At 41.6% G+C, this 16,343-nt stretch overlaps 1 long non-coding RNA gene across 1 annotated transcript in view; it reads left to right on the top strand.

The window, feature by feature from the left end:
• Nucleotides 1-7,041, top strand: part of LOC105498737 (uncharacterized) — a 77,705-nt gene extending 70,664 nt beyond the window's left edge. The window contains exon 7 of the long non-coding RNA XR_011612395.1: nt 5,946-7,041. This is a non-coding gene — a long non-coding RNA (uncharacterized lncRNA). The remainder of the gene's footprint in view (nt 1-5,945) is intronic.
• The last annotated feature ends 9,302 nt before the right edge of the window (nt 7,042-16,343 follow it).

Genomic DNA, 16,343 nt, shown 5'->3' with positions numbered 1-16,343 from the left:
AGTGAAACTCCGTCTAAGAGGGAAAAAAAAAAAAAAAAGTCAGTAACCAGGTCATTCTAGAAAATAGAAATAGAAATGTGATACATTTTCTATTTTGATCTCCTCACTTTAAGAGGGGCTTTGACAAACTTGAATGTGTTTAGAGGAGTGTGACCAGGGTTCTGAGCGTTTTAGATGCTAAATCATATGAGGAGTAATTGAGTGAACTTCGTATGTTTTGCCAAAAAATCTTGAGGTCAGGGTGGACAGCACAAAAACTTAATACTCCCTAAAAATATGTGAAGACAGAACCAAATTTTCTCTTCTGGAAGTAGTGCAGAGGCAATTTCAATTCAAGAGAACTTGATCATAATGATTTATGTCATGAAGTCACCATTCAAGGACAGGCTTAGTGTGAGTTTCTTGGAAGTAGCAACAAAAGTGCTTTCATCTTTGGAGTTAAATAAGTGGTGCTTGGCAAGAACAGGTGCTCAATTTGTGTCTGTTGAATGCATGAACAAGTGACTTTGTGGGGGACATCATACAAGATGTTAGCAAATGGAGAAGCAAGTTAGAAGAGGTGAACTTTAGAGTTATTTCGAAGTTCGGGATTTTTCTTTGATTTTAGATTGTTGACTTGAGATAAGTAGGGGAAACAAGCTCTAGGTCTGCTGCCCTTTTTTTTTTTTTTTTTTTTTTTTTGCCTCATTGGTAAGTCAAAGCAAAATTCTGACGCCGTGATTGACACTGAGTTCTAATGACCTGAATATCAACATCAAAAGCATTTCATATTTGCATTACGAATAGGTCTCTTTCTAAACACGTTGACATTTTAATTGTTCCTTAAAAAAATTTTTTTTGGCTGGGCATGGTGGCTCACGCCTGTAATCCCAGCACTTTGGGAGGTTGAGGCGGGCAGATCACCAGGTCAGGAGATCGAGACCATCCTGGCTAACACAGTGAAACCCTGTCTCTACTAAAAATACAAAAAATTAGCCAGGCGTGGTGGCGGGCGCCTATAGTCCCAGCTACTCAGGAGGCTGAGGCAGGAGAATAGCATGAACCCAGGAGGTGGAGCTTGCAGTGAGCCAAGATCGCACCACTGCACTCTAGCCTGGGCGACAGAGCAAGACTCCGTCTCAAAAAACAAAAAAGAATTTTTTTTTTAGAGACAGGGTCTCACTTTGTCACCCAGGCTAAAGTGCACTGGTACCGTCATAGCTCACTGCAGCCTCAAACTCCTGACCGCAATTGATCCTCCGGAATCACGAGATTACAGGCACAAGCTATTGTGCCCAGCTGACATTTTAATTGTTCTTGAGTTGCCCCCACTATTTTTTTTTTTTACATTCTTGCAGGGTTGATAGGCTAAATCATAGAAAAACAAATTAAATTTGTAATCTAGCCAATTTCCGTAAACAAGCTGGCAGTATAAGGGTCCTGAGGGGTTGTAGGTACGACAACAGCTGCCTAGAATGAAGTAGAATCTGTTTAGAGGGCTCATGTAGGAAGGGAGTCAGACATTGTGGAGCAGTAAAGATGACCAGGAGGATACAGACAGGGAAGGGGATATCACAGAACTGGCCCAGAGTCAGCGTGACCTACATTTTACAATCTGAAGAACTCCAATAAAGGCCACTGTCCAGCTTGAATGTATTCAAAATAATGTTGAGGCCATATACATGTATGTCAAAATCCTATCTTTAATACAACCGAATATGTTAATATTACTTCTTTGTGGTTCCAATGGAGCAGACAGCTGAATTTCTCTTAATATTTTTGCATATCTTTTGTGCTATGTTGATGCTCAGCTGTTGGACTCCATTAGTTGGATCCCATTAAGTTAGCAAGATTGCTATCCTTTTAGATCCCCACACACCAGTATTTTATACTCAGTTATTTGGAACCCCTGCTATTATTAACTCTTACAAAGTTTATTATAATATGAGACCATGTCACCACAGGCACTTAGAAGTGACTTATATGTAGAGTTATTTAGCCCTTTGGAATATGCCTCATTGGAATTTAATCCTTAAGAATTTCCAAGTTGTTTGCCGTTACATTCATTCTAGCTATCAACCACTTCCTCCTTCGTCCTGGTGCCTGAAATTTCCACTTTTAGGGTTATTCTTTAGTTTTCAGATAACTCTGTTTACTTGGGAAGAGTAATCTACTAAGGCACCGTGATAGAGTTCGTTTATCAGATTAGTTTCCCTCTCTTTCCTAGCATCCTTTGTTTATCTCTCAGGGTCTCTTTAGGAAAATGATGGCATTTTCAAGCTGAATAATTGGGGAGATTTTATTTATTTATTTATTTATTTATTTATTTATTTATTTATTTATTTATTATGTTTTGAGACGGAGTTTCACTCTTGTTGCCCAGGCTGAAGTGCAGTGGCACGATCTCGGCTCACCGTAACCTCTGCCTTCTGGGTTCAAGTGATTCTTCTGCCTCAGCCTCTGGAGTAGCTGGGATTACAGGCATGTGCCACCACGCCTGGCTAATTTTGTATTTTTAGTAGAGACGGGGTTTCTCCATGTTGGTCAGGCTGGTCTCCAGCTCCCAACCTCAGGTGATCTGCCCGCCTCGGCCTCCCTAAGAGCTGGGATTACAGGCGTGAGCCACCGTGCCTGGCCGTAATTGGGGAGATTTTAATAAAAGAGTTATTTAAAAAGTGTGTATGGCTTAGGAAAAGTAAGAAGGACTAGGACAGTACCCCTGGCTAGTATCAGCGAGGCTTCCTTACCACACCTGGCCCTGATAGGTAGGAAGGGCCATTGCTGGAACTTGGAGAGGTAGTTGGTAAAGGGATGAAGCAGAGAGTGAGCTGGAGAATAAATACCTGGATGTCATTCTCCTCTCTCCTTCTCTCTACTGGTAGTCTTTCTCATGAGCTAAACCAAAGCAAAACCAGAGGGCAAGGAAGCCCATTGGCGTAGTCCATATAGGTCAGTCTCCTGGGGTGGGATGGACAGTGGATCTGGAGGGGGCAAAAAGAAGAAATCTAGCCCAACCTGTAACAAAGTTGATGTTCCCAGGGCACTGTGCTTGACCTCTTCCTTACACCAACTATTCCCCCATGCCATTTCTTCCTCTTTTTTTTTAATTTTGAGATGGAGTTTTGCTCTTGTTGCCTAGGCTGGAGTGCAATGGCGCAATCTCGGCTCACACCATCCTCCTCCTCCCAGGTTCAAGCGATTCTCCTGCCTCAGCCTCCTGAGTAGCTGGGATTACAGGCATGTGCCACCATGCTTAGTTAATTTTGTATTTTTAGTAGAGAAAGGGTTTCTCCATGTTGGTCAGGCTGGTCTCAAGCTCCTGACCTCAGGTGATCCGCCTGCCTCAGCCTCCCAAAGTGCTGGGATTACAGGTGTGAGCCACCACGCTCGCCCTCACTATGCCATTTCTTTCTTTCTTTTTCTTTCCTTCCTTCCTTCCCTCCCTCCCTCCCTCCCTCTCTCTCTCTCTCTCCTCTTTCTTTCCTTCCTTCCTTCCTTCCTTCCTTCCTTCCTTCCTTCCTTCCTTCCTTCTTTCCTTCTTTCTTTCTTTCTTTCTTTCTCTTTCTTTCTTTCTTTCTTTCTTTCTCTCTTTCTCTCTCTCTTTCTTTCTTTGTTTCTTTCTTTCTTTCTTTCTTTCTTTCTTTCTTTCTTTCTTTCTTTCTTTCTTTCTTTCTTTCTTTCTTTCTTTCTTTCTTTCTTTCTTTTCTTTCTTTCTTTCACAGTCTTGCTCTGACACCCAAGCTGGAGTGCAGTGGCGCAATCTCAGCTCACTGCAAGCTCAGCCTCCTGGATTCACACCATTCTCCAGCCTCCCAAGTAGCTGGGACTACATGCATCCGCCACCATGCCCAGCTCATCATACCATTTCATTTATGGTTTTTACTACTCCCCCCAATCCATATGCCAAAGTCAAAATAAATCCACCTGGTCTTTCCATATGCACTTCATCCTCAACGTGCCCTGAGCAAACTCATTAAAACTCATCGTCGCTATGCCCTTTATCCAACCTGCTTCTCCTCTCATATTGTATCCTAGTTAAGATATCACTATCCTGGTGCCCAAATCAGAAATCCAAACATTATTTCATACCATAACCTTTTCCTTAGCCCCAATATCCAATCATCAATTCTGCTGATTTTATCTGTAAGCTATTTCTCCATATAGCTACTTTTTTGCCACTCCCACTTTTCTGGTTTAGGTCATCACTGCCTCTTATAACATGTCTCTTGGCCTCTAGTGAGTTCCCTCTTGAAACAGTTAGTCACATTGCTATCAGAGGGAACATTTAGAAATAAAATATATTTCATTCATTCATTTATTTGGAAATGATGTTGTGCTAAGCATTGGACATTTGGGAATGAATAGATATGTTCTCTGCATTCAGTTGTATCTTGTGGTAGAGAGACAGAAGTACAGATTGATAGGTGCAATGACAGAATTATAAACAAGGCATTTAGCTTATAATAGGGGTAAAGGTGGTAGAGAAAGCAACACATACGTTAATCCCTGAACGACTAACAGGGGTTAACCAGGTGAAGAGAAGGAAAGTAGAGACAGCCAGGGAAAGAAATTTCAGACTATGTGGGCAAGCTGGTACAAGTTCTGGAGTGAGAGAGGGCATAAAGAGCTGGAGGAATTGAAAGTAATATATTGTGTGTGAAGCAGAAAGTGTGAAATCAGTATCAGATGATGAATTTTGTTGAGAACTTTGGACTTTATCTCAAAGATTATGGAGACCCCTGGAGGACTTTAGGTTGAAGCTTGATATGATCATATGTGTGCTTTGGAGGGATTGTTCTTGCAGTTATTTGGTGAATAGACTTGAAAGGGGATAAGACTAGAGGCAAATGAGCCAACTGTAAAGAGCTCTGACTGAACTAAAAAAGTGGCACTGGCTATGGAGTGATGAGAAATATATTAAAGTGAGATTATTTATAGGACACATTAAAAAAGACTGAATTTGGAGTGTAAAGGAGTGGAAGGAACCAAGACTGATGCTTAGGACCCTAGCTTGAGCAATTGGGTGGACAGTGCTAGTATTCACTAAGGTTGGAAATTTGGAAAGATGAAGTGTAGGAGAGTCAGGTGATGAACTTGATTTTGGACATGTTGAATTTGTGATTCCTATGGGCCATTTACGTGGAGATGAGTTGGGTGCTTATGTCTAGATTTTCAACTATGATAGAAGATGAAACTTCTCAAGGAATGCCTATTGAATGAAAATAGACTCCAGGAAGGACCAACATATAAAGCTTATTGGAGGAAAGAAAGAATAAGTGTTTAGTAAACTAAGAGGAAAAATTTTCAGTTCACTTTATCTACTGAATCAAGGCCAAGTTCTTAAGTTAAAACTTTCTCTTCAACTTCATCTCAGGCCTATTCCCAACTTAACATTTTAAGCTCTGTTAGTACCAAACTGCTGCTGATCCTCCATGTATATGGCATCTGTTTCTTGGATGTCTATTTACTGCTTGCTTTCAGTGTTTGCTTTGCCTGAAATACCTGTTCCTCCTCCTCCTCCTCCTTATCTGTTCTCCTCTTCCTTCTCCTCCTCCTCCTCCTTCTCTCTTCTCCTCTTCCTTCTCCTCCTCCTCCTCTTCCTCCTCCTCCTCTTCCTCCTCCTCCTCTTCCTCCTCCTCCTTCTTCCTCTCCTTTCTACTTTCCTTTCTTCTCTCTTCTTTTTTTTTGTAGCGACAAGGTCTCACTATGTTGCCTAGGCTGGTCTTGAACTCCTGGCCTGAAGTGATCCTCTCACCTTGGACTGCCAAAGTGCTGGGATTTGGCAGCACTGAGCCAAATCCCACGTGTGAGCCACTGAGCCTGGCCTGTTCTTCCTTCTTTATATGCTTAAAAACCTTCAAAATTATCTCAAGATTATTCACTCCAGGAAGAACTTGAGCCTCATTGATTGAATTGGTGTACTTCTCCTCCCTTCCTATCGCTTTTTCTTTATGTGTCTATCCTAGCACTTCTCACACAGTATTGAATTCATCTGTCCACCTGGCTCATCATACAAATTGTTCCCTGAGTTCAAGGATCATGCTGCATGCTGGATTCCCCAGGAAGCTGCTTCTGAGATGGAGTTTAGTGACCAAAATATGTATGTGGGCCTTTGGGTCATCACCTGTGGAAAGGAAGACAAGGAAACAAGAATGGACCTAAGGTGAAGTGAAGCTCTGATGCAAACCTGACAACTGTCTCACCTGACACCGTGAAGAGCTCTGGAGCTGGAATGGCCTTTCGTTGTTCTGAATTGGTGTGAGGTAGCTAGGTCTTTACACCCCTGCCACCACCCATTATTGGGTATGGGCCAACCAGGAAGGGGCGTGACCATGAGTGATGCAGCTCTGCAGCTGAAGCAGTACCTGAAGAGGCTGACAGCTGAGGGCCATCTGCTGACAGCGCTCCCTGCAGCTGGGCAGCACATCCTTTCTCAAAAGGGGATCAAGGCAGTTGCATCTCCATGTCCACCATGGACTATATATTTTTTCTTTGCATTCCTAGGGCCTCCCATGGTATATGGCACATAGTAGGCAAAACTGGAGGTCTGTGGGGCAAATTCAGCTGGTAGATGAGTATTGTGTTTTCACCCACAAAGGGAGTTCTAAAAATTAGTTGTCAACATTTAAAAATAAAAAGATTTCACATTGAAATGATCATATTTTCTAGCTTTTCTTGAAAAATCAAAACATCTGGCCAACACTAGATCTTTTTCTGAGATGGAAACTGTAGACTGGAGCTGAGCCAAGATTGTCCTCAGACAGGCTTGTGAGCTCAAGGTCTCCAGACACGCACCTTCCCCACTCCTTGAGGCATGGAACCCTGCCTGCTGCATGCATTTACGTTGCCTGTTACCTGTAGTCCTTTGAGTTTGCCACCCCTATTAGTTATTAAAGAAATGTTTATTGAACTGAGCAAACATTAACATCACTGCATTACACTTCTCAAGGGATATTCATGTACATTCACTTATTTAATCCTTAAAACAACCCTGAAAACTAGGTGGTCTGATCACCCCCATTTTACAGATGAGGACACTGAATCCCAGAGTGGCTGTGATTGCCCAAGGTCTCTAACTGGGAAAGTGGTAGGATTATGACTTGAAATAAAATAAAATGTTTTGATTTAAATCCTGTAATCTTCCCACTGTGACACCTGGGGGCCCTGGGATGTTACTGCTGGAGGACAATTGGGTAGACCTAGGTTTTAACTAATCTTGGCTAGGTGGGAAGAAAAAATCTTCTTAACAAACTAAAAATACTCAGCAAGAAAGAAATTGAAATATTTCTAAGTTGGCAGCAATGACTGGAAAGGAGACTATTCTTTAAGGACCTTCTTTTTTTCCAGATGGTTTCAAAGGAATAAAAAACAATTAGAGCTGCAAGGGAGAGTGGGAGACAAGACAAGGTTGGTGATCAAAGGGGAGAACTGTGTAGGAAAATAGCAACATGGCAGCATTTCACACATAGCCACACACACTGAAAATGTGTCAACAGCGCCAGGTCATTGGTAACTGCCAAGAATAAGACTGAAATAGATTGTTAAATGAGACACAGTATTGCCGAGGCTGAGTTGTTTGCCTTCCTCAAAAGGACAAAATTCTGAGAGGTGTAATGAAAGAAAATTTAACCAATTTACTAGAAATATGATGACTCCAGTGCCAGATATGGATTATACTTTTTTCATTACACTAAACTTGAATAGTTAAAAGACTTTGAAAGTAACATTTTTCTTCTCTACATAATTTTATCTCTTTCCTTTTCTTTTCTTTTCCCTCCTTCCCTCCCTCCCTCTCTCTCTTTCTTTCTTTCCCTTTCTTTCTTTCTTTCTTTCTTTCTTTCTTTCTTTCTTTCTTTCTTTCTTTCTTTCTTTCTTTCTTTCTTTCTCTTTCTTTCTTTCTTTCTTTTTCTTCTTCTTTCTTTCTTTTTTCTTTTTGAGACAGGGTCTCGTTCTGTTGCCCAGGCTGGAATGCAGCAGCACAGTCACAGCTCACTGCAGCCTCTATCTCCTGGGCTCAAGCAATCCTCCCGACTCAGCCTCCGAAGTAGTTGGGACTACAGGTGCATGTTACCATGCCTGGCTAATTTTTTTATTATTTTATTTTGTGGAGATGGGGTCTCACTCTGTTACCCAGGCTGGTCTCCAGCTCCTGTGCTTAAGCAGTCCTCCTGCCTCGGCCTTTCAAAGCGCTTGGATTGCAGGTGTGCTTAATCCACCTAATTTTAAATAAAGGATTTTGTTTTTTAAAAAGACATTTCCTTTTTATTAGAAATAAAGTTCTTGGCTTCATTCCTAAAAAAAATTTTTTTTTACAGATATATAATTGTACCTATTTATGGGGTACCGGTGATATTTTGATATATGCATTCAATGTGTAATGATCAAATTGGGATAATTGGGATAGCTCTTACCTCAAATAGATATCATTTCTTTGTGTTGGGAACATTCCAAATGTTCCAGCTATTTTGAAATATATAATACATTATTGATAACTATAGTCACCCTGCTGTGCTATTGAATACTAGAATGTATTCTCTCTATATAACTATTTCTGTACACATTTACCAACTTCTCTTCATCCCATCCTTACACCTCTAAAAAACATGCTTTTTTTTTGGGCAGGGTCTCACTATGTTGCCCAGGCTGGAGTGCAGTGGCACGATCTTGGCTTACTGCAGCCTCTACCTCCTGGGCTCAACCAATCCTTCCACCTCAGCCTCTTGAGTAGCTGGGACTTCAGGTGTGCACCACACCCGGCTAAGTTTTTGTAGAGACAAAAGTTTCACCATGTTGCCCAGGCTGGTCTCAAACTTATGGGCTCAAGTGATCCGCTCTCCTTGGCCTCCCAAAGTGCTGGAATTACAGCTGTGTAATCCACTGTGCCTGGACTAAGAAACATTTTAAAGTTTAATTCGTATGATCACAGAATACTTATTTCAGATGGGAGAGATTTCAAGTATATGGATATAAAGATGGAGAATATAAAATTGTATAATCATAATTTCCATCATGTTGTGTAAATCATATAATGAAGTCTCAGAGGTGACTTTACTACTTTGTAATTTGAATTCACATATAGATTTTTTTAAAACTAGAGCTTGGAAACAGTTCTTGAAAACATGATTAATATGAGTTTTTGGTGGAGGATAGCACAACTATTAAGTGGAAAATTACTAATAGCAATTTCCTTAGGTTTCATTAGTTGATATAAATATAATATAGTTAGATAATCTTTTACCACAGTGTAACTCTATCTATCTACCTGCCTACCTGCCTATTTATTTGCCTGCCTATATTTTAGGGATACATACTCTTATGGACTGAATTGTGTTCCCCGCCAGATTCATACATTGAGGCCCAAACCCCCAAAGTAACTGTATTGGAGATAAGGCCTATATGGAGGTGATTAAGGCTAAATGAGGTCATAAGGTGAATCCCTAATCTCACAGGACTGGGGTCCTTATAAAAACAGGGAGAGCTACCAGAGTGCTCTCTTTCTGTCTTCCTCAATGCCCACAGAGGAAAGGCCATGAGAGAACATAGCAGGAAGGCAGCTGTCTAAAAGCCAGAAGGAGAGGCCTTAACCCAAACCACCCTCCTGGCATCTTGATCTTCGGCTTCTAGCCTCCAGAGCTGTTGTTTCAGCTACCCACTATGTGGTATTTTGTGATGGCGACCTGAGCAGACATATATAGCAGAGGTGGGAAGACATGCATCGGGGTGATAAATACCACGTTAAGATAGGGCCTAACTCTAGGGCCAAGAGTGGGAATGAAACAGAAGACAGGTAAGCATGGGGACCCAAAACATTGCAGAGTTTTAAAGCTAAACATGATCCAGTTCCTACTAAAATTCTTCTTTTTTTTGGTAGGGGGGGTGCAGACAGGATCTCACTCTGTTGCCCAGGCTGGGGTACAGTGGTGCAATCTCGGCTCACTGCAACCTCTACCTCCCAGTTTTGAGCGATTCTCCTTCCTCAGCCTCCTGAGTAGCTGGGATTACAGGCGTGTGCCACCACACCTGGCTATTTTTTGTATTTTTGTAGATATGGGGTTTTGCCATGTTGGCCAGGCTGGTCTCAAACTCCTGACCTTAAGCAATCCAACCGCCTCAGCCTTCCAAAGTGCTGGGGTTACAGGCATGAGCCACCACATCTGGCCTTAAAATTCTTCTTTAATCAAAACAACCAAAGTATACTTCGGCTCCTATATGAGAAATAGTATGAGGCTAGGTGCAGTGGCTCACACCTGTTATCCCAGCACTTTGAGAGGCTTAGGTAGGTGGATCACGAGGTCAGGAGTTCGAGACCAGCCTGGTCAATGTGATAAAACCCCGTTTCTACTAAAAATACAAAAATTAGCCGGGCATGGTGGCAGGCGCCTGTAGTCCCAGTTACTTGGGAAGCTGAGGCAGAAGAATCGGTTGAACCCAGGAGGCAGAGGTTGCAGTTAGCCGAGATCATGCCACTGCATTCCAGCCTGTGCGACAGAGCAAGACTCCATCTGAAAACAACAACAAAACAAAACAAAACAAAACCCCCCCCCCCAAAATGGAAATAGTATGAACAGGGACCCAGTGCAAGGAGAAACCAGTAAGGAGATGGTCACCTTAGTGCAGGTGAGATATTATGGTAGCCTGGACTAGGGTGCCAAGAATTCAGAGGTGAAAAGTAAACACATTCAAGATATATTTTGCAGGTAGAGTTGGGATGCTGATGGATTGGACGTGGAGTGTGAGGATAAGAGAAGAATAAAGGATGACACTAAAGTTTGGGGCCTGCACAATTGGTTGAATGGTATTTTGAAAGCAGAAAACTATGATAGAAAGAGTTCTGGTTTGCTCTGAAGTTTAAAATGCCTATGAGGCCACTCGGTTGATATACTAAGTTTGTAGTTTGATATACAAGTTCAGACACCAGTGGAGGGGTCAGAGACAGAAATACAACATATACCAATGAATCAACGATGACATTCATTATAAAACACAGCCTGGGGGCAGGCGCGGTGGCTCACGCCTGTAATCCCAACACCTGGGGAGACTGAGGCGGGCGGATCACGAGGTCAGGAGATCAAGACCATCCTGGCTAACACAGTGAAACCCCGTCTCTACCAAAAATACAAAAAAATTAACTGGGCATGGTGGCGGGTGCCTGTAGTCCCAGCTACTCGGGAGGCTGAGGCCTGAGAATGGCGTGAACCCGGGAGGCGAGAGGCGGAGCTTGCAGTGAGCAGGGATCGCATCACTGCACTCCCGCCTGGGCACAAAAACCAAAACAAACAAAAACAACAAACAAACAAACAAAAACCCAGCCTGGGCAACATGGAGAAATTCCATCTCCACAAAAAATGCAAAAATTAGTTGGGCGTGGTGGCACATGCCTGGAGTCCCAGCTACTTGGGAGGCTGAGTCAGGAGGATTGCTTGAGCCTGCGAGGTGGAGGTTATAGTAAGCCAAAATCATGCCACTGCACTCCAGATTGGATGACAGAGTGAGACACTGTCAATAAATAAATAAATAAATAAATAAATAAATAAATAAATAAAATAAATCCTAAATATCTCTGCACCTAACAACAGAGTTCCAAAATATATTATAAATTCAGAGGAGTAATAGACAAATCCATTTAATATAGAGAACTTGAAACATCTCTTTAACTAATTAACAGAAAATGTGGACAGAAAACCAACAAATATACAGAACACCTGAGCAACCAGTTCCCATTTATAGAACACCTCACACAACAGCAAAATACACTCTTTTCAATTGCACCTTGAGTATTCACCAAGATATACTATAAATGTATGTTTTCTGTTCATAACAGAATTAAACTAGAAACTAATAATAAAGATACCTGGAAAACCATCAAATATTTGCAAATAAAAATATACTAAATAATTTATGTGTCAAAGAAGACACCTACTAGGAAGTTATACAATATTTTTAACTGAGCCAGGCATGGTTGCTTGCACCTGTGATCCCAGCTACTTGAGAGGCTGAGGCAGGAAGATCACTTGAGGCCAGGAGTTCGAGACCAATCTGGGCAGCGTAGTGAGACCCCATCTACAAAAACCAAAAAATTAGCTGGATGTGGTGGCATGTGCCTGTGTTCCCAGCTACTTGGGAGGCTGAGGCAGGAGGATTGCTTGAGCCCAGGAGTTGAAGGCTGCAGTGAGCTATGATTGCACCACTGCACTCCAGCCTAGGTGACATAGTGAAGTCCCATCTCTAAAAAAAAAAGAAGAAAGGTCTCAAGTCAGTAATCTGTTTTCACCTAAAAAAACTAAGAAAGGCCACTGTACTCTCACATAATAGCAATAAACAACAGGAAACAAAAATCAAAATTAGTACCATTTACAATACCTAAAAAATGGAAAGAAAAAAATATTTGGATATAAAGTTACCAGGATCTGTATGTGGAAAACTACAAAACAGTGATGAAATAAAGAAATATTATTTTCGCTGGGCATGGTGGCTCATGCCTGTAATCCCTGCATTTTGGGAGGCTGAGGCAGGCGGATCACTTGAGGTCAGGAGTTCAAGACCAACCTGGGCAACCTGGTGAAACCCTATCTCTACTAAAATGCAAAAATTAGCCGGGCGTGGTGGTGTGTGCCTGTAATCCCAGCTACTCTGGAGGCTGAGGCAGGAGAATTGCTTGAGCCTGGGAAGCGGAAGTTGCAGTGAGCCGAGATCACACCACTGCACTCCAGCCTGGGTGACAGAGCTAGACTCCGTCTCCAAAAAAAAAAAAAAAAAAAAAGGAAGAAAGGAAAAGAAATATTATTTTCATAATTGAAAAATTCAATATAGTTAAGATGTCAGTTCCCTCCAGTTTGATGTATAGATTTGATGCTGTTCCAACCAAAATCCCAGCAGGGGTTTTGTATCTATTGACAAACTGATTTTAAAATTTATATGGATAGCTGGACGTGGTGGTTCACGCCTATAATTCTAGCACTTTGGTTGCCAAGGTGGGCAGATCACTTGAGGCCAGGAGTTTGAGACCAGCCTGGCCAACATGGTGAAACCCTGTGTCTTCTAAAAATATAAAAAATTAGCCAAGCGTGGTGGTGCTTGCCTGAAATCTCAGCTATTCAGGAGGCTGAGGCAGGAGAATCTCTTGAACCTAGGAGGCGGAGGTTGCAGTGAGCCGAGATTGAGCCATTACACTCCAGCCTGGGCAATATACTCAGACCCTGTCTCCAAAAAAAAAAAAAAAAGTATAATGGAAAGGCAAAAATGTGGAATATCCAATACAATTTTGAAAATGAGCAAAGTTGAGGGACTCATACTACCTGATCTCAGACCTTGGAATAAAGCTACAGTCATCAAGACAATGAAATACGGGTGAGCAGACAGACACACAGTTCAATAAAATGGAGTAGAGACTTCATATAGATTCACAAAAATATGATTTGGAAAAAGTACAAAGCCAATTCAATAGAGAATGAATACTGTCTTCAAAAACTGGTGTTTGAACAATTGGGCATCCATGTGCAAAAAAAAGAAAGAAAATAATGAACCTTGACCTATACTTCACAGTTTAGACAAAATTACCCCACAATGGATAATAGACTTCAATGTAAAATGTAAAGGTTTTGAAAAAAATCTAGGAAAAAAATCTTAATGGCCTTGAGTTGGCAAAGATTTTCTACATATGCTACCATAAGCAAGATTTATATGAGAAAAATGGATAAATTAGACTACCATAATTAAAAGTTTTGACTTTGTCCAAGTTGCTGTTAAGAGGATAAAAAGACAAGTCACAGGGTGGGAAAAAATATCCACACATCATATATTTGACAAAGGGTTTGAACTTAAAACATATAAAGAACTCTCAAAACTCAACTATAAGCCAAAAAAAAAGCCAATTGGGCACAGTGGCTCACGCCCGTAATCCCAGCACTTTGGGAGGCCGAGGCGGGTGGATCACCTGAGGTCAGGAGTTCAAGACCAGGGTGGTCAACATGGTGAAACCCCATATTTACTAAAAATACAAAAATTAGCCGGGATTGTGGCACATGCCTATAGTCCCAGCTACTCGGGAGGCTGAGGCACAAGAGTTGCTTGAACCTGGGAGGTTGAGGTTGCAATGGGCAGAGATCACTCCACTGCACTCCAGCCTAGGTGAGAGCAAGACTGTCCAAAAAAAAAAAAAAAAAAGGGAAAGGAAGGGAGAAAATGAGAGAGAGAGAGAGAGAGAAAGAAAGAAAGGAGGGAGGGAGGGAGGGATGAAGGAAGGAAAGAAAGAGAGAAAAGAAAGAAAGAAAGAAAGAAAGAAAGAAAGAAAGAAAGAAAGAAAGAAAGAAAGAAAGAAAGAAAGAAAGAAAGAAAGAAAAGAAAGAAAAGAAAGAGAAAGAAGGAAAGAAAGAAAGAAAAAGAAGAAAGAAAGAAAAAGAAAGAAAGAAAGAAAGAAAGAAAGAAAGAAAGAAAGAAAGAAAGAAAGAAAGAAAGAAAGAAAGAAAGAAAGAAAGAAAAGAAAGAAAGAAAGAAAGAAAGAAAGAAAGAAGAGACAGGCAAATTTCAACAATTACTTTACCAAAGGAAACACATAGATGCTATATTAGTTCATTTTCACACTGCTATAAGGATGCTACCTGAGACTGGGTAATTTGTGAAGAAAAGAGGCTTAATTGACTCACTGTTCCACATGGCTGGGGAGGCCTCAGGAAATTTACAATCATGGTGAAAGGTGAAGGGGAAGCAAGGCATGTCTTACACGGTGGCAGGAGAGAGGCAAACAAAGAACTGCCAAACATTTTTAAAACCATCAGCTCTCGTGACAACTCCCTCACTATCATGAGAACAGTGCGGAGGAAACCACCCCCATGATCCAATCACCTCCCATCAGGTCTCTCTCCTGACATGTGGGATTACAATTCGAGATGAGATTTGGGTGGGGACACAGAGCCAAACCATATCAGATGGCAAGTAAGTGCATCGAAAAATTCTCAACATCATTAGGCAGTCGCTGTTAGGAAAAGGCAAATTATAATCACAGTGAGATATACTCTACATGTATTAGAATAACTAAAATAAAAAACAGACAAGTGACAATACCAAGTCTTGATGAAGTTGCATAACAACTGGAATTCTCTTATTGCTATGGGAATGCAAAATGGTACAGCCATTCTGAAAAAGTTTTACAGTTTCTTATAAAATTAAACATATATTTACCATATGATTCAGCCATACCACTCTTGGCTGTTTATCCTAGAGAATTATAAGCTTATGTTCACACAAAAAGTTGTACAAGAATGTTTATAGCAGCTTTATTTGTATTTGCCCCAAAGTGAAGTAAAACAACCCAAATGTTCTTTTTTTTTTTAAGACGGAGTTTCACTCTTATTGCCCAAGCTGGAGTGCAATGGCGCAATCTCCCCTTACCACAACTTCCACCTCCCCGGTTCAAGCGATTCTCCTGCTTCAGCTTCCCGAGTAGCTGGGATTACAGGAATGCGCCACCACAACTGGCTAATTTTGTATTTTCAGTAGAGACTGGGTTTCTCCATGTTGGCAGGCTTGTCTCGAACTCCCGACCTCAGGTGATCCACCAGCCTCAGCCTCCCAAAATCCTACTGGGATTACAGGCATGAGTCACCATGCCCGGCCCAAATGTTCTCTAATGAACAAATGGATAGCCAAACTTTGGTACCTTCATGCAGTAGAATATTACTCAGCGATAGAAAGAACAAACTTTGATACATGCAACAACATGGATGAATTTCAAAGTCATTATGCTAAGTGAAAAAAGCCAAATTCCAGAGTTTGCATACCGTGTGATTCCATTTATATGTCATTCTGTATAAGCTGAAGATACGGAGTTGGAGAACAGACCAGTTGTTTTCCGTGGTCGGTTGTGTGCGTGTGTGTGGACGTAGAGGGGTGTTTGACTAAAAACAGTCTGAGGAAGTTTGGGGAAGTAATGGAACTCTTTTGTGCCTTGATTATGGTTTTGGTTATATGTCTTGTCAACCTGAAATAATCAAAAGGATCAGAATCCAGTTTTTAAAAGTTTATTCGAGAGAAAAGCTGGGAATGGCCCTCCAGGAGATATGGACATCAGAGAAGTGGGGGTCAGTGCTCCATAATTAAAACTTAACATCGGCCAGGCACAATGGCTCACGCCTGTAATCCCAGCACTTTGGGAGGCCGAGGCTGGTGGATCATGAGGTCAGGAGTTCGAGACCAGCCTGACCAACATGGTGAAACCCCATCTCTACTAAAAATACAAAAATTAGCCAGGTATGGTGGCAGGCACCTGTAATCCCAGCTACTTGGGAGGCTGAGACAGGAGAATCGCTTGAACCTGGGAGGCGAAGGTTGCAATGAGCTGGGATTGCACCACTGCACTCTAACCTGGG

This window comes from Macaca nemestrina, chromosome 14 (genome assembly GCF_043159975.1).
Source record: "Macaca nemestrina isolate mMacNem1 chromosome 14, mMacNem.hap1, whole genome shotgun sequence".
NCBI classification, from domain to species: Eukaryota; Metazoa; Chordata; class Mammalia; order Primates; family Cercopithecidae; genus Macaca; species Macaca nemestrina.
The sequence above is the reverse complement of the archived record's forward strand: the minus strand, read 5'-3'. Positions and strand labels throughout refer to the sequence as shown.